We start from the raw sequence: 18,543 nt of genomic DNA, 5'->3' as shown, positions 1-18,543 counted from the left end.
GCCTCAACCTCAATCACATCTCCCCACCCCAGCACACAGAGCCCACAGACAGCAGAGGATCACCTATGAAAGAGGGCAGGCTTAAATGATGTCTGTGCTTGTGAATAAAGGAGTAGCTGTAAAAGACAGTGAGGGAGTTTGTTGAATACCAATGTTCGCCCAGGGAGTTTCCACAAGTGCAAAGGAGAGCCGGTACTGCCTGCCCCCAAAGGAGTCGTATAGTATCTCAGCATTTGCTGAGGTGCTCTTTTTTAGACCAGATGTAAAGTCGAATCTAGTGTTACTACAAATATTTTTTGAATCTCCTATATTAAAAGTCAAGGTTAAACATGTTACACATGCGTTACTTTCAAACACAACAGTCATGTGAGGGCAGAGCTATCCTTTAAGGTTGGACAGCTTTCTGCTGTGTGTGCTTTCCCTTCTCCTAAAACTCATTTAGAGTGTGAGTAACTAAAGTTGGATTACAATGGACATCCCATGAAAGTAACAAAATTGTGCTGGGGAAAAAACAAGAATATGCAAAACTGCAATCGACTGCAGTGGAATTAATTGAGCAAATTTATTTCCTGCACAGAGATGGAGTTTTAAGAATTATCATCTCAAACACACCGGTCCTTTCTCCTTCACACTAAGCCATGACACCACTCTCCTCCTCTTCCTTCACTTGTCCATTACCTCCCATCTGTAGACTGGACATATGTTCCCCTAGAAAGTACTGAGGCAAGTCCTTGAGGTGACCCTAACCCTAACCCTAACCCTGGAAGACGCAAGACAGAAAGACAGATGGGCTACAGCAGCCAACAGCTGAGTGCCACACTGAGCCCAGTGACACACGGCAAGGTCAAATGTATGTGCATTCAGCTTATATAACCTACACAGTAAGCAAAATCACATGACGAATATTTCATCATGGACTGAGAAAAGCAGGATAAGCCTGACATCTTCTTGAAGAAGATAACTGCTGCCTGGATTAGAGCGTAAATTCTGACTGACAGTGACATAATCGATCAAAGAAAGTTTGCTGAGTTAATATAAAAACATCACATTTGTTGGTCAGCACGAAAAAATAAAACATTCATTACAGCAGCGCAGAAACATGGCTTTTGATTTCTTTAAAGTTCTATGATGCATTCAATGATGTCACACCCCACAGAGCAGCGACTGTAAAACACAGTTGTACTTACAGACTGGCATACATTACATGCAAACCCTCAAGCTCTGCTGCCTGCAACAGAGTCCTCTCAGCATTATATCATCAGGTGGAACTCTACACTGGTGCAAGGTGATGTGTGCAAGTGTGACAAACAACATCATTACCAATTTATACTGCCAGCGCTTGAGGCGTCAGACTTGTGGATTTACAATGTCACTGATGAGCAAGAAGAAACTATGTGTTGTCATCAGTGAGATCTCTGTGTTATACTTATGTGATTGTGTTTAGCTTGTTCCAAACTCAAAATACATATCTGTCAGTCCAGTGTTACACCACATGTTATATTTCCACCAAAACAGATATTCTCCTGGCTGTGAGGCTAAACTGTTAACTAGACAGACCTTCCAGCGGCGCTAAAACACCTTGTGTGTTTGTTTGAATAGTTCTGTTTAACTTGTCACAGGCTAATCATACACATGACCAAACACAAAAAAATACTTCCAGATGCATTATTCATCAAATGAGGAGGAAGAACCAACACAGCACACATTCTCACCTAAAACCTGTATGTATACACACTCCAGCGCCCTTCTTTGATCCACCGACAGGTATTTATGGATTTATCATAAATATTCACCTGTGATCAGACTGTGGTGGATAAATAAGTGAATATACAAATTATCTTCATTGCCAAGTGTGTGTGCTTTACATAGGGCCTTCTGGGACTCTTGAATGAAATGATCCCCAGACAGATTCGTATTCGTCTAAGGGTGCGTGAGGACTTCTGATATTCCTTTCAGCGCATCACCCTAATAGTATTTTATTGTCCCTGTAACATTAGTCATGGCAACAAACACACATACCTGGAAGGAGACGAAATGGGTCTACACAATCAACCTGGACGATTCAAACTCATGGTAAGTACAGGTCAACAACCCGACTCTATGAGCCAGTGTCAAGCACACTGGCTCATAGAGTGGACTCTATAAGGATGGCAGCAGTCAGAAAGGAGTGCCAGCAGTATGTGTGTCTCTTGTCAGATCTGCTTCATTCTGATTGCTTGTCCTGATAGAGACCCCGAAGCAGCCATTAGAGAGTCGTTAAACAGGCAGTGTATTTGCCAGACACTCATAATGACCACGTGAAGTGATGCAATGCTGCACCAGGAGTTCAGGATAATCCTGGTTTGACCCCTGTGTTGCCCGTTTCCTACTCTGTGGCCTCACATCCAGGGATTGGATCTGAGGGATTGATGAGGAGACGAGAGGGACTCCGTAGTGAGACTCTGGCCTGTTTTTAAAGTCAAAGGGGTTCCAGAGTCGGATTGCATGGTAAAAGGGGGTAAGCCAGAATGATGGTGGGGTTTAGAGTGGACTAGGATTTGGATGTGTGTGACTGTCTCACCGCAGATCCTTGCCCAGCCATGGTTCTTGATTATGAGTGCTCAGCAGTAACTCTAGATGCTTACGGGGGTTGTGGTCGGAGGGGGGTGGTGGGGGTAACAGATCCTGTCATGGCAAGAAGAAGGGATTAAAACGTAAACTGAATATCTATTCAGCTACGTAAAACATTCTATCTGTGTGATTTTATACTGTGACGAAAGTTCAGGTTGTGTTATATCACATCAACATGTGGCTGTTTTCCAAAGTACGAAAACCTAAAGAAACAATCTACATCTGTCTGTTTTGAAAGCAGACAAACGGGTTTCAGCCTGTAAAACAGGCCTGAGTGCTGTTAAACCACAAAATTACAAGTAGGCAAGATTCACAGTCTGATGAGGTGACACTATACGGCATTAACGGGGACTGACTGAAAGTTGTAGTTTTTTTAAAAGCAGGTAGCGGGACACTCCTCCCTGATACTTTCAGAGCACACACTCTCTTACAGTAAATGCCATTTTTACAACAACATACGTACATATAATATAATTAACAACAGTCAGTCTCCTTTAAAATCTAAAACATTGCGGAGGTAAAATATTGAAGGAATAGGCATTAAAATATATACAGTAGGTGCTTCATTAACAGTAGAAAAATTGCAAAATGTTCAAAATGGAGACAATTAGACTGTGAGACGCCTAAATTTAGTATATAATCACTGCTGAGCTCCACCCAGCCTTCTCCGTTGAAAAATGTAATTGACGTCTACGTCATTGGCAGGTAATTGTTCCAAATAATCAATAAATCACTATATGTTTAGGAAACAGTGACAATAAATTACTATATGAACTTCAAAAAAAAAAAAAAAAAAAAAAAACAGTTTGGATCTCACATTGCATTCCAAACGGTAAGGTGAATGACACGGCAGCTTGGCTGCCTCATGATATCAGTATGAGTAAATGTTTGCAGTTGCTCCTCTGACCTTGAAACCCTCTTATAGGCTCATGTGGTAATTTGCCTTCATCTGCAGCACTGATGGGAGACTTGGATCAATCTGTGGATCTTCTATCACCAGGGTGTTGCCTTCCACATCCATCCAGTTCCTACTGGCTTCATGAGCAGTTTGAGAGACGAAGGAAGCGGGATAAGCTGCCTGGAATCCTCTCAAAGCTAAAGGCTAACCATAGTCAACTGGCACCGCTATCTGTCTTACGAGCCAAAGTTAGCATTTAAGACTCAAGCTAACGCTGAAGTCTACATCAAAGAATTGCTTTGTATTTATTTCCACAGACACAGCACTGCATAAAAGACACAGCATCCGGTGAAATGGTGTGGATTAGAATCCCATGACCTCCACCCAGTGATGCCCAAATTACCAACAATAACTAAATCTATTTGTTACCAAGAGCTTTAAAGAATGTCTTAGTCTAACACAGAAACAGTGCTTAATGTTTTGACGGGAGCATTTCTCTCTGGTGTTTTCACCAAACTACTCGCTGCTAGTAATCCTGCACCCCTGAGAACAACAACAAAACCAACAGTGGGCAAGTCATTACATGCAATTAGCAGTTACACACTGAGACACACAAGAGCGAAATACAAACGGTGGTATTTACAGAGAGATCAACTCAAGTCCATGAGCATTAAAGTAGCTCAACTGCTTCCTGCTGATGGTTATAGGAATAATATTGAAATCAGGATATTGAATATAAAATCGTTTATGTTTTGAATTATTGCTTCAGTTGACGTTAACTTTGCCAATCAGCACATTCCTCCAGTATACAGCATGGGCCACAATAAGGGGTGGTGTATCCTCATTTCCTGGTACCCCATCATTTTTGGGTAGGCGCTGGTTGCTAGGAAGAACACAGTAGGCATGAAGTCGGGAGGCGGTATGAAGAACAATGCCTTGATTGAGTATCGCAGAGGGTGCCCCAAACTCCTAGTGTGATTCATCTCATTTAAATGTCATAAGCCTTTAAATGACAGTCTAACAATGCACTGAAAAGGGTCATCGAGCGGCTTAACACCACACTAGATTAATGTGTACTAATGTGTGTGATTTGGACTGAATTAACGTTTTAGACCTCCCATTCACCGCTCCTGTAATCGAGGTAATTGCATCCAACTCCTTTCAGCATTGTGTTGCTTCAGATGCTGGAGCATTTCCAGAGCTGAAAGACATTTTGTCTGGTCAGGAATGATCTACAACACCATCTCTAAGCAGCTAGGCAGTACCTGTCAGCAGCCTGATAATGACACATTCACACACACTCCAATAAATTCACTGTACCTACAGAGCCTTTCTGACCACTCAAAGAGCTTTACAACATCCATTCAGGCAAACGTTTAAACGGCGATGGCATGCAAGGTGCCACCTGCTCACCAGGAGGAATGACCATCTTCACAATCACACACACACTAGAGGAACAAACTGGAGCAAACTGGGGTATAGTATCATCTCCCAACGGCATAATAAACAAGTTGGAAGGGGAATCAACGACCTCCCAATAAGTGATTGTACCTCCCGAGCCACAGCCACACATGCCTCTCCATTGATTGCCCGTCTTCCCTCGTTCATCAACACTGATGTGAGGCACTCCAGTCTCCTCCACACTCCACACAAGACACACAGCCAGCGCTTCTTTCATTGAAGCAAAGAAGTATCACTTTCTCCCACAGCTTGCCTCTCATCAAACTGCTGCTTTGTCAGTGAAATCAGAGACACTGGGAGGCAGTTTGTTAACCCCGGAATTAAACATAAGTCTCACAAAGATAAAGAACCAATAAAATGTGATCCCCGGAATTAAACATAAGTCTCACAAAGATAAAGAATCAATAAAATGTGAGCATTTCAAAAGTTCATTTGAGAATGCTTCTGCAGATTCTCATTCACCTGGGTTATGTTAATCCTTGACAGTTACATCAGGAGCAGCTGGAAGTCTATTTAGGGTTTGAAGATGTCTCACTTTCCCAGAGACTTGTCAGAAAGTGTCATGCACACTGGTGTTGTTAACACATTGAGAGTTGTTTTTGTGGAAGACTTGAACGAGAGGTGAAATGTAATCTAATCTAATCTAATTGTCAGGTGAATTTTAGGCAAAGAGAATGTTTCAATTGACCGGTTTCCTAGAGAACCACCCACTAGTTTATTTTGCCAAAAAATGGAATTAACGTTTTAAAAAAACAGAAGAGGGCACAATGGAAATAACGCCTTTAGCAGATAGCAATGAAGAAACAACAATGACATAATTTGGAAAATAATAAGTAAATAGAAATATCCATGAAGTCTTTGTTTTTCTTTGTCCCATTAAGCATATTATCCCCTCCTGAAGAAAGGTAAACTATCTGATAATAGAATCCCTCTCCTTCTGAAAATATGTAATTCCATTAATTTTATAATAGTAAAATTAATGGAATTACTACAATAAGACAGTAGAAAATGCATGTGAAAGTAAACATAAGTTACTGATGCAGTTTCACAAATTCAGAGGGTCAATTATTTGTCAATCAGGTTAAGTTATGAGGTTAGAAGGTCAAGTCCTGTAGAGTTGAACAACATAGAGTTGAGTCATTCATAATGTACATACCTGTGACTTAAAACTCTATCCAGCTTTTTACTGTGGACAATCCGAAGTTTGTTTAGTTTCAGAAAAAATATCACTAGTCATTTGGGTCACCAATGCAACAACATCTTGGTTGAACTTTGCTTTTATGCTTTCTCTGTCTTTTTTTTTTTTTTGACCGTTTCCCGACTTTATTCAGCACAGAAGCCTCATATTACTGAAACCACATTTTAGCCAAACTTGGACTTTGGGAGTGAATGCGTCTGCAAAAAACGGGAGGGAACCGCATGGTTCATGGACCCTGCAGATGCTAAATAAATAAATGTTTCAAACTAGAACTAATCAGATTGACAATTAAGAATAAAAGGATTATAGCAACACTCAAGCCACACTGAATGTATCTCCTATGAAAATATACATTGAAGCTGTTGCACAAATCAATTACAAAGTTCCTTATTCTCCGAAAAGCGAAATAGGGAGTAGCCCTCGCTGTAACACACTGATACTTCTTGAACATTTTTAGGATAACATTCTTGGAAATGACATCACCATTGGTTGGGAAAGTCCACATAGCCTTTGTGAGTTAGTGGAGGAGTACCTGGCTACTATCTACTAGTGGGAAGGAGATTTTAGCCATGTTGACAAATGAAGCAACCTGCAAACTTTACTGGTGCCCATGAACACAAACACACAAATCTAGATAAAACTGCTCCTCTGCTGGTACCTTTGCATATAGGCTTCTTCTGCATATACACACAGGAGTACTGTGACTAGGGTGACTTCCTCTACTCAAGTCATAATCCTTATTTCTCTCTTAATAGGTCATACAGTGATAAATCAATTTGTGTGACTGATTCACCCAAATTGCATGTTTTTGGATGTGGGAGGAAACTGGAAACCTGGATAATAACCACACACACACACACACACACACACACACACACACACACACACACACACACACACACACACACACACACACACACACACACACACACACACACACACACACACACACACACACACACACACACACACACACACACACACACACAGAGCAAATATACCCAGGTGTCCAAAATACACACAAACTCACATTCTCAAATACAAACATACACATACAAGCAAAGCAACAAGCATTTTTGTGAATGTTGCTTAGACACATCCATTTGTTGAAACCTTGAGTGTTTGCCAAGCTTCTTTACTTAAAGTCAACTAAAGCCTTGTTGTTGTTGGGAAGATCATCTTCGCTGACAAGAGGATACAGTCAGAAGAGTGCAACCAAATGCACAAATCACAAGTAATGGTGGACCATTAAAACTGAATGCAGTAGCCTACTCATGTGGAAGAGGGTTAATTCCATCTTGAGAGTTAAGCATTATAACTAGTACCCGTTTCTCAAAATGGTTTATCTCTTGAGGTGCCTAACTTCAAAGAACATCTATTGATGTGAACATCAGGTCAGCAGCAATATCAAAAATAGCACCTCAGGGCACAGTTTAATTTCAAGTTAACAGGAAAAAGAAGAGTCCAGTGAATTGGAGAAGTCAGTTTGTCTAATTTTCAAAAAGGTTGTGTCAAAGTTACGAAAGAACTCATATCAGTGGTGCTAAATCAAACGCTGCAGCCCGAGAGCCTGCATATTTTCATTCTCAACCCTGAACAAGTTACTTTCTTTGTTTTATTAGTTCCTCCCTTTAGCTGCAGTTGTGCTACTCAGCAGAATAACCTGCTGCTCTGTTTGTTTGGAGTAAAATGTACACAGTGCTGAGAGCGACAGATGAGTTGAGAGCCATTATTAAGTCATCTGGTGCATATCTGTTTCGGCTTTGGTCAAGTATTTTGTGTGATTTAAACTCTTCTGATTCAATGGCATTACTGCCATCTTGAATCAATCTGCAGTCGTCTTCCTTCTTCTTGTCCTTGAATCTGAGATGTTTCTTGCCCTAGTGATGACTAACGTTGCTATATTTAACCAGCTCAATCATGAACCTTTTACTGAGACCAATATTTTCTCATGGAACCAACAGATGACGCTGTGCACTGGCCTCCCATGGTAGCCTGTGCTGATTGTGTTATATAATTTTCAAGCACACACCACCCACCACAATTTGCCTTTTAAAAATGCATACTTAGTGGGAGGATAGATACCAACTATTAAACTGAAAGTGTCTGCTCTGCTTCATACTTCCAACATCAGTGGAAGAAGTTAACTTTCCCTTCTCGAGTGGTACAAGTCAACCATCATTATGCTAAAGCTTCTGTTTGGATCGGATTAAAAGTCATTGCTACTTGGGAACCTGATAAAGTTAATGACAGAAAAGTTCCTGGGAATGTTCCAATGTGTTAATTCGTGTGTCAAAAATAACTGCATGTCTCACTCAGATGTAGTCAGTTTGAGTTTTCTTTAAATTTACTCATATGTTTTATATCATGAAATAGAATAGAATAGAATAGAATAGAATAGAATAGAATAGAATAGAATAGAATAGAATAGAATAGAATAGAATAGAATAGAATAGAATAGAATAGAATAGCTCAACTACAGGGTACCACAACACCTACGACATAGAAGAGAATGCTTCAGTAATTTACAATAGTATAATATTTTGTTAATATCCTCTACCTTCAGATCTCAATTTGCCGATCAGTGTGTATTTTCTTGTTATGTGGTGTATAGTTGGTGATACTCTGTCTACTAGATCACCCCCCACAACTTTTTGCAGCTTTAACACTAATTCCATCGTCTGAAGAAGCAGTTAATTCCACAATGCCCCACTGACACACAATACCCCTCTGTTCTCTGAATGCCAAACGCTCCAGTCATCACCCTCCATGCCACCCCTCCTCACTCCTCCCTTGCCATCTATCCCGTCCTCTCTCTACGTTTCTGCCTTTCCCAGACCGTGACAGAAGCTGCTGATGATCAGTCAGATTAGCATCCAGTTGCTGATGGGAAGACTTCAGAAGAAAGAATTGCTTTGTCTCAACGGGGAGCTGACAAACCTGGAAGCAACAGAGAAAACTGGGAGGCTAGAAAAAAACATGAAAGAAAGTATACTGATGAGCTGAGAGAGCATCTTGGTAGTTATGATGTAATACTGTGTCCGCACATCCCTGAATTCAAAATTTTACCCTGACCTACTTGCATAGGTCAAAGATCAAAGCTAGTGCTCTGACTTACTGTTATCGATCAAAGCACTAGCTTTGATCTATGGTCTTACTCATACTGGCCTTCTCCCTTGTCTTTCTATGTTATCCGCTTCCTGAGTGTACAAAAGTCTAAATTTGACCTTGACCTTGTTTTCTCAAGGTCAAGGTCATCATCTCATTCTCATCCCCTTTGCCACCCGAGTAATGCACTTTTTTTTCATCTTTCTATCTGCAACAGTTGTGAAGATATTTGGTGGACTAACAGATGGAGGGACGAACGGACAAACACACAAACACTGACAATTACAATACATCACCGCTTTGAAGCAGGATGTAATGTAATTATTTCATGAAGTATCATGGCCGATGCATTCAACAGTAACTTATCTTTATTATATTATAGATAGACAAACTATAGCATCACATTTGCTCCAGGTTTTAAGTTCCGAGTAACAAGTCAATCGATAAAACTCTGCTGAAGCCTTTTAGCATATTGAACTATGAACCATAAACAAACTCTCCCAGCGACTGCAGACCAAACCGCAGCACCACCCTGTAAAGTTCATCTATTCAAACTCTAGTCAAATCCATGCTGAGTTGATGAGCTGCATGACGCTGCAGTCGGCAGCAAACTGCAGCAACGCATGCTGTTGTATGAACACCAGCAGGTCTGTGTTATCAACTGCTCAAGGAAAACTATAAATATCACGCTTACATTTTACCAGAGCCAAAAATCTCTACTCAAAAACTTTCCTGTAAAGTCACTCAGCAATTAGTGGTGACCTAAGGAATAAGTCAGCAGAAAGGCCTGTCCTTGGAAACAAGCCTACAACATGAGTTTAGGACGATTACGGATGTTTCAGTCTTAGCATGCCTCTCAAATAAAGGGCAAATACCAGATTACATCCATGTTAGGCTCAAATTATAGAATTTTACTCCCACTCTGGCACAACCTGGTAACTGAAAAACTATGTGGCAGCATGTGTTGAAGGAAGCGTCTTACACCTGACATTAGCATTAAATCTTATCCTGTAGTTGTTCAGTAAAGCCCATCAGACCACGTCTTAAAGCAACTGGAAAATTTATATAGGACCAATCATAAACATTTAAACTATAAAACTCCCAAACAAGTAGGCAACTGCACGTGAAAGTTGAAAAGCAGCATATATTAAGTTGAATGCAAGGCTACAAATGGTTTTGGGGAAACGACAGTCCAATGCACACACACCCGACACACAACTTACTGAAGTCTACTATTCCCCTGATACTGAATAATGTGCTATTTTCTAGTTTCTATTTTAGTTTATGATTGCATAGTTTTGATTTTACTGCAGAGGATTTGTTCCAGGAAATTGGTTGGTACTTGGCAGGGGTATAGAGGCCTGTTACTGGGTGAAGCTTTACACAGAAAGAACACAGTAAGAAACATAAAATATTAAACATGAACTGAAATTATCTGAAATTATCCTGGTAATGTTCATGTTAGCTTACTGATACATTACCATTACATACTGAGTCATTTAAATAGCATAGAGTTAATCTAAGATAATTGGTGTTACTGGTAACATCTGTGTTTTCCCTGCTACAATCTCAACCCCAAAAAGGCTGTGATTCTATGTAAATCAGTGTAGCTGGGCTTGCGCCATTCGCCACTTCGCCAGAGGCGAAGTAAATTCCAGATTGTCTACAAGGTTTTTAGACTGTGTAGCCACAGTGGCGTTCTTATTTTTATGGAAAAAAGGCTAGAACTTACAACTTTTCGTTCGCTAGCGGCGCTCGCTATTTCCGCTAGCGAGCAGCGCAAGCGCCGCTGCTTCCGCTAGCAAGCGGCGCTAGTGCCGCTATTTCCACATGCCGACGGAATTTAGACGAAGCATGCCGACGGAAATAGCCGAAGTGACCCAAACGCTTCCGATCATTAAATATGCACTCGGGTCATAACCTCCTCTCGTCCAATGAAAAACAAAAAGATTCTTTTTTTACAAGCTGAACCCGCGAATTGGTGTACGACAAGGCGAGGACGATCGATAAAAAGAATCCAGTGTTTTATAGTAGTGTGTGTTAAAATCCTCATTAATAAACAAATGGTGAATGATGAGAGGGGGGAGGAGTGGTGACAGACCGATCAGAAGGTAAATGAAAGATATTATCAATACTTGTTTGTAGTCTTAGACTTTTGATCTCTATTACCGGCAGGAATAACCAGCGATGCATGTAAATATGTTTTCACTTCGCTTGCTATTTTTCATGCCTTTTTAAATTGAAATGTAAAATCATGTTATTGAATTTAAATAAATAATTAAATAAACTATGGCATACCAATGCTGTTGTTGGTCAAAGTTAAAATGTCTTCTAGTCTAAGTAAAACTTGCAAGTCAACATTGAGTAATATTTTGTATGACTGTATCTTCAAATAGTGAATTCAAGTTTTCAATTGTTGAGTCTCACATTCATACCTGCATAAAATAGGACAGAAATAAAGATAGTTAAGCTTGAACTGTTGACTTGCTGTATTTTTATAGGTAAACTGAACAGAAGATTTTGCCCTCAGAATGCACCAGAATGCAGGAAAACAACCCCATTTTCTAGGAGGCCCCCCGAACCCCACCAGTGGGGGGGTGTACCCCCCTACGACGAGGGTTGGTCATCCATGCGCTGCGCCACTGTCTTGGACACAGAGTGTGGATTTTTGTGGCTTGCTCTGTTCTTTTACACTGAGCCACAGTGGCTTAGTCATACTAGCTCCTAGTGCAAGCCCAGTGTAGTGACAATAAACTGTGTTTAACAACATTCTAGTGTGATTAATGTAGGGCCATCCTTGGAGCAGTCTCATCCAAGAATCTTTCTTTCGATACCCGATCATGAGAGTACAAACTTTTCCTTGCTAACTCTGAAAAGTTCCCAAAAAGTGCTTAGTTTTGTATTCATTAAGGTTTTGTTGAAAAGTATTGGCAAACTAACATTTGGAATCGGGGCTGTTTTCTAAGTTAAGTGGCTGCTGTGGAATACCTGTCATGGTCTTATCAGCTCAGGTTCACTTTTTTTGAAAGGAGGAATGTAGAATTACAATGTCTTCCAAACAATTACACAATCTCACCTAAACTCTGCCAAATATTTCCGCACTGTTACATTATGTGAAACCTTCTGTAATACATACATGGTTGTGTTTAGCTCACACTAGTTCTGCTTCTTAAGAAGTTTTATAATGCTCCATTTTTAATGCGGCGTAAATGTTGTTGAGCCCATTCTCTTTATCAGCCATAATGTAGATGATTTAGTGTACTCATGTGGGAAAAGCCATGAAAGAGCAATGAATGCACAGATAATGCCTCTAATAGGCTGTTGTGGGGGGCTATTCACAGTTAAATTAGTGTAATTGCACCAAACGAGCAACAAGGGAACAACAGACAGAATGGACAAGTGAACCAAAGAAACATGAGGAACTGTGTGTTGTATATACACACACACGCACGCACGCACGCACACACACAGGTATGGGGAGCTCCATTTGCTGATTAAACATTCACGTGTTAGAGAACATAGTTTAGAGGCAGATTACAGGGCAGAGACCCCTTCGTGTGTGTGCGGGGGGGGGGGTGACACAGCAGCCAGTATACAGAGCTGTACAGCTGACACTGCTTGAGATGTCTTACACACAAAGGGGGGATTTCGCCTGTAGAGTTGTCTGAATAGAAACCTGGCCCACTAAGAGGAAAAAACAGCAAAAGAAAACCCTGTCTGACTAATCTGCATTATTTAGAAGAATCTCTGTGTGGCCCCACCCACCACCTCGTCCCCCTGATTTCATCTCTTTCCCAGAGTCATTATATCCACGCTTGCATCACTTATTGTGACTTTACCTTTGAAATCTTGGCGATTTTAATTTTTAAAAAATTGTGTTCTCTGTCATTTGATATAAGCAAAGTCTCTCAGACCAACAGAAAGATGCAACTAGTAATGACATCATCATAACATAATAGTGTCTGATTGAGTACTGACTTAAGTATCTGATGACTCATGGGTCATCCCCTTTGCCACCCGAGTATGTCTTCACAGATCAAGGCAAGGAAGTAAAACATGTCAAAGGGCCACTGGTAACCAAGATCCTTCCGGTCTCCAAATATCAACAGGCCACATGAATAATGCACACTCAGGGTTCACTAATATATCACCATGAGAGAGATCCTCACAGTTTAAACTTGGAACTGTGAGCAAAATCTACAAAGTATAATCTTTGTGGATCCTTATCTTTAAATATATTGTAAATGTTTGTATACTTGACATCACATCTGTAGAGCAACACTGCCATGCCAACTACAAATACACACCTCTACACCTGCAGTGATTTACTGGACTGAGTCACAAACAAGCACGCATTTTGGGCCTATTTTAGTTCTGTTTAAACCGCCTAACTTGCATTATTCATAAGGGGAAAAGGCATAGAAATGCTAGGAAGGGGCACGCATGGAAAACCCTCATAAATAAAATAAGTTTGACAAATAAGTTTGACGTCAGTCCAGTGAACCCACTGCCTCCCTATGTAACGCTATAGGCTTCATCCAGCACGGGCAAATTGGCTACAAGCTGTGATCGTCTTACAGGATGTCTCCACTTGACTGTGGAGCAATTCCTTTTTAAAAGTAATATTATACTTTGAATCGCTTCACTTTCAAAAAAACTACAAACACCTAATTTGCATGTTCAAGATCAACCCATTATACTTTTATACAGCTTTTATGTGTGTGTGTGTGTGTGTGTGTGTGTGTGTGTGTGTGTGTGTGTGTGTGTGTGTGTGTGTGTGTGTGTGTGTGTGTGTGTGTGTGTGTGTGTGTGTGTGTGTGTGTGTGTGTGTGCCATTGCACTTTGCAACTGGAGCTTTGCACATTTTATAGTCAAAATAGTTATATAAAGTCACAAGTTATAGCACAACCTTCTCTGTTACTTTTCTGTCTCTGCTTTCTTTCCAGCAGTCAAGGGGGCGACGTGCCCGCAGAGAGGTCATCGTTGGACCTGGACCATTCTAAAACCAACGCAAGTGTTTGCTGGCTGGCATCTGTAGGCTGGACTCAGTCTTGAACAGTGCTGCAGGGGCTTACATGATGTAGAGGGAAACCCTACACCTCTGCAGGCCAAGCAAAGGGCAAATCAACTCAGCACCGCCACTGAGATCATGCGAAACCCCTGGTTAAGTACATCACTTTAATCTGCTGGGATCAGCAGGAAGCTTACAAGTCCACTGTGGGCTCGCAGATCAGTGATACCATGGAGTAAGATCACCATTATGCACGACAGCCAGACTGATGAATAAATAGATGGTTGGATAGCAGTAGTTGTTTTGATCCTCTAGTTCCAGGCTGTTTGCCTTTTATAGTTTTCTCACTTTTTAATGCCAAGTTTGCAACATGGACCCAAGTACAATAGAATAGAATAGAATAGAATAGAATAGAATAGAATAGAATAGAATAGAATAGAATAGAATAGAATAGAATAGAAGCAAAGCGCTTATTCGCACTTTCAGATGCACGGCTTTGTTTCATCACAGATTTTTAATAGGTAGTCACGTGATACCGTACGCGCACGCTATTGGCTGGCAGCATCTGTGTGTACACTGCATTCCAAGACTCACGGAATGCAGCGCACTTCGATATATTAAAGAAACACTTTTCTTTCATACAAAAGTACTTTAAACAGTCTATAAGAGTGTGGGAAAAGGTAATACAGATAGACAGTGGTTTAATATATGTGTGGGGAGGGTTAATAAATGCTTAAATACCGTAAATAATAATATAAATAGTTTGTCGCTATATTGCGGAATTTCCTTTTTCACAGGTGGTCCTGGAATGCATTAACCACGAGTAACGAAGGATCACTGTATACTTTAGTAATCCTCTTGGGGAAATTAGTAGCACACTCTAGATTACACTATTAGTTTTATTCACATGCATATATACTGTGTATAGGCCTGTAACACACACGCAAGGGGCCTGTAACATGCTGTGGGGGGGGCAATTTACAACATCTAAAATCTCAGAATAATATTTAGTATAAAATGTTTAGATATGTCTGGTTGTTAACCTTCTATTACTTGCATTCATATTTCATATGCCAATTTCAGCAATGGCTAGTAGCATAGGAGGTTTACCACAAAATGTCAGATAACAGACCTAAGTCAGGAAAACTCTCAATGTTATGAAGGTGCAGAGCACTAATGCTGCTGAAACACAGTAACAATAGAGAGACTGAAATTATCTGAGATCTCTCTGTCTTCGATAGTTGCTTTGACTTCATCTCAATGCCAGAAAGTCTGCATTCCTACATGGAACAGAAATTGAAAATACAATCAAGTCACAACAACAAGAACTGCTTTAACAGAGTTTAAATCTCAATATTCTACCCACACCTAAGCCCCAGGAGCATAGCCTTGGTGCTGACAGGTAGGAATGGAAGCCAATTCTCTACTCCATCTCTGACACTGAATAGACTACTGACAGGTTTCTCACCGATACAAAATGGACTGCAGGTTGCTCTGATGATATCTGGGACTTCAACCTTGCAAGTGCGGCATTCTTAATTCCCACACAGCCATTCCTTCATCTCAGTGACCCTCCATGTCATGAAAAAAACCTTGGGAATGTGAGCAATGCAGAGACACAGCAAAAGGACACCTGTCCAGACAACCAACACAGGGCAAAGTCTCCAAAGCTGGGCCTTGTCTGAGCCCTTACATCCAACTCCACCCTGACCTCAGCTTCCTCAATGCACACACTTAGGCACAAATAACCAAGAAACAAACATCTGTTCTCAAGTGACAGCCACTCATACAGGCAGGGTCAGCCCAGACTATTTCCTTGGGGCAAACCCTTGCACCTCTTGTGAACTATTTTTCCTTGAAGGATGCTATTCATTAAAGAGCCCATTTACCACCAAAAGTGAGAGCCAAATGAGGCCATGCCACACTTGTCCGGATTCTGAGCAGTTGACTCACACAATCTAGAGTAGATTTATGAGCTTAAAATATGAAGTCTCTTCATAGACCCTTGTTGTCTAGGTAATACACAGACCAAAACAGACCAGTTTCTAAATAAGAAGTAAAAGATGGACTCGGTTACTCCCAGTGAGAATATGACCAACTGCTGAAAAATGCAGACAAACCATTGAGGTTTTGGGGTTTATACATAGCAATGCCAGTGATTCCCCTCAGTGGCATTCAAATACTAGGAAAAAGTTTATCATCCTCTGACTGCTGTCTCTGTCTATCATAGCCAGTCCAGCACAACAATGGTTACGAGACCAGTAAGGAGCAATGAATTATGGCATTAGATGCAAACACTGCACCTTGCACCATCCATCCAGATGGATGGACGGATGGATGGATTGAAGACAGGGACAGACAGAAGCAGACACAGACAGACAACACAGACCCTGTTGAGAGTAACAAATACATCAACACAAAACTGGTGTTTGAAGCACCACAACTAGTGACATCTGACAATCCAGATGTGGTCTGGATGACGTCATACTGCACAAATATAATTCATTACACTGTGTGACATCAGCTCATGCATATCCTGATTCAGGGAGAAGTGTGTCCTGTATCATTTGGCATATACAAACTAGAAGCGTGCAGAACAAATACAGTATGAGTCGGGGTGTGATGGGAGCTGGCCAAGTGCTGAGTCTCCCCGTGGGCCGCCAGCTCTGAGGTTGGCCCTGGGCGTGACTAGCTTTACAGTGGACTGTGGTGACACCCGGGCTCCGTGTCACCCACTCCTGGACACGCTACACGAACTTCCTGGGAAGCAGCACTCCGTGTAATCAGGACGTGTGTGTGTGTGTGTGTGTGTGTGTGTGTGTGTGTGTGTGTGTGTGTGTGTGTGTGTGTGTGTGTGTGTGTGTGTGTGTGTGTGTGTGTGTTTTAAGGAACTTTCAAGGTTGTATCACACGGAGATTTGTCACTATGCTTTGCGTATAATGTTAGCATGCCTGCACCAGCATGTCATATAAATAAAATAAATAATAAAGCTGTGCGATGAAAGAATATTTTTAGTGTTTTTTTTGTATTAATCGTTCATTCCAATAAGCGTAATGTTACTACGAGTCCTTGTGTTAGCCGGACAGCATTCCACGAGGCAAGGTGTAAGGTGGAACCTCCTTGAAATAAATAGCAATAAAAAGGTGTTAATAGCGAAAAATTACACTGAAGTTTCTGTTCCATGAAACCCGTTTTACTGCGTCCACCAACAGAGGAATTCCTAAAAGACATTTATATCGTGCACCTAAGCTAGCACAACAGATGTTCGCTGCTACTCCGTCAGCCCAAGAGGACCACACCGACTCCAGAGTCGCTACGTCATTATCAGATTAGTTGCTCTCTAGTCCCTATTTTCATTTATAAAATCCCCATTAGTACTGCATTATTGTTTTGTTCTTCTTGACAATTGTGGACATAAGTTTATCGCTAGATGCGATATGTTGGTACTCACTTTGTGTCGGAGGTCGGGGTTGAACGGTTCCGTTGCGGTCACAGTGTACTCCCGTAGTTCATTGAACTTTCTCGGTTGTTTGGTTTCCCTGTATAGAAACCGCAGTTTGTTCCTTTCTACTCCTCAACTCATCCCCATTCTGTGTGGCTCCCTCCTGAATACAACCTTTCAAATCGTTACGCTTCGGCTCTGACACTCTCCGAGGCGGATAAAGTCACCTGTTAAGTCGCTGACTTAGAAACAGTTTGATTATTTGGACACCACTTTAGCTGACGGATATGTGACAACACAAGACTGTTCTGAGATCTGTGGTGCCAGACTTTCACGCATACTCTTCCCACTCTGGTCGTTCATTGGTCAATTTTACTATTAAGGCGGACTTACTGCTTCGGTTGTGAATTTTTATTGGCTGCGCGCATTATCTGTCATCGACAAACGACATTCGAAACCAAAACAATCGTATTAACGCTGCATAAATGTGTTATTGTCATATACAGATACATAGTAATTGCAATCAATAATAGAAAGAATTTGTTTTAACCGTTTTGACGTGAACAAAGTAGCATATTTGCTTTAATAACATTGATATGCAGACCACTCACCTCCATCCTTACATGTGTCAAATGTACAGTAATAATTTTAAAGCTGTTCAGTCATAATACCCATAATTTTAAACTGTATTTCCCAAGGTTATTTTACATTTTTTATATATTTGTGAAATCACTCGGATCTCACACAATATTTTAGTGACTAAAGTATTGTTTCGTGTTCTTTTTTTTATATTTTGTTTGTTTCCAAGGTGTTGT

General features: G+C 40.9%; 1 protein-coding gene across 4 annotated transcripts in view; it reads right to left on the bottom strand.

Annotated features, from left to right (window-relative positions):
- Positions 1-18,014, bottom strand: part of mpp7a (MAGUK p55 scaffold protein 7a) — a 112,160-nt gene extending 94,146 nt beyond the window's left edge. For 3 of the 4 annotated variants that reach the window (XM_068304072.1, XM_068304074.1, XM_068304075.1), the window contains exon 1: positions 17,738-18,014. The gene's annotated coding sequence lies outside the window, so the exon portion shown is untranslated. Of the gene's footprint in view, positions 1-2,560; positions 2,665-17,737 lie in introns of all 4 variants that reach the window. The other variant, XM_068304073.1, reaches the window with a different exon arrangement.
- Positions 18,015-18,543: the final 529 nt, after the last annotated feature.

The sequence above is a fragment of the Antennarius striatus genome, chromosome 20, assembly GCF_040054535.1.
Source record: "Antennarius striatus isolate MH-2024 chromosome 20, ASM4005453v1, whole genome shotgun sequence".
NCBI classification, from domain to species: Eukaryota; Metazoa; Chordata; class Actinopteri; order Lophiiformes; family Antennariidae; genus Antennarius; species Antennarius striatus.
This window is presented reverse-complemented; position numbering and strand designations above follow the sequence as displayed.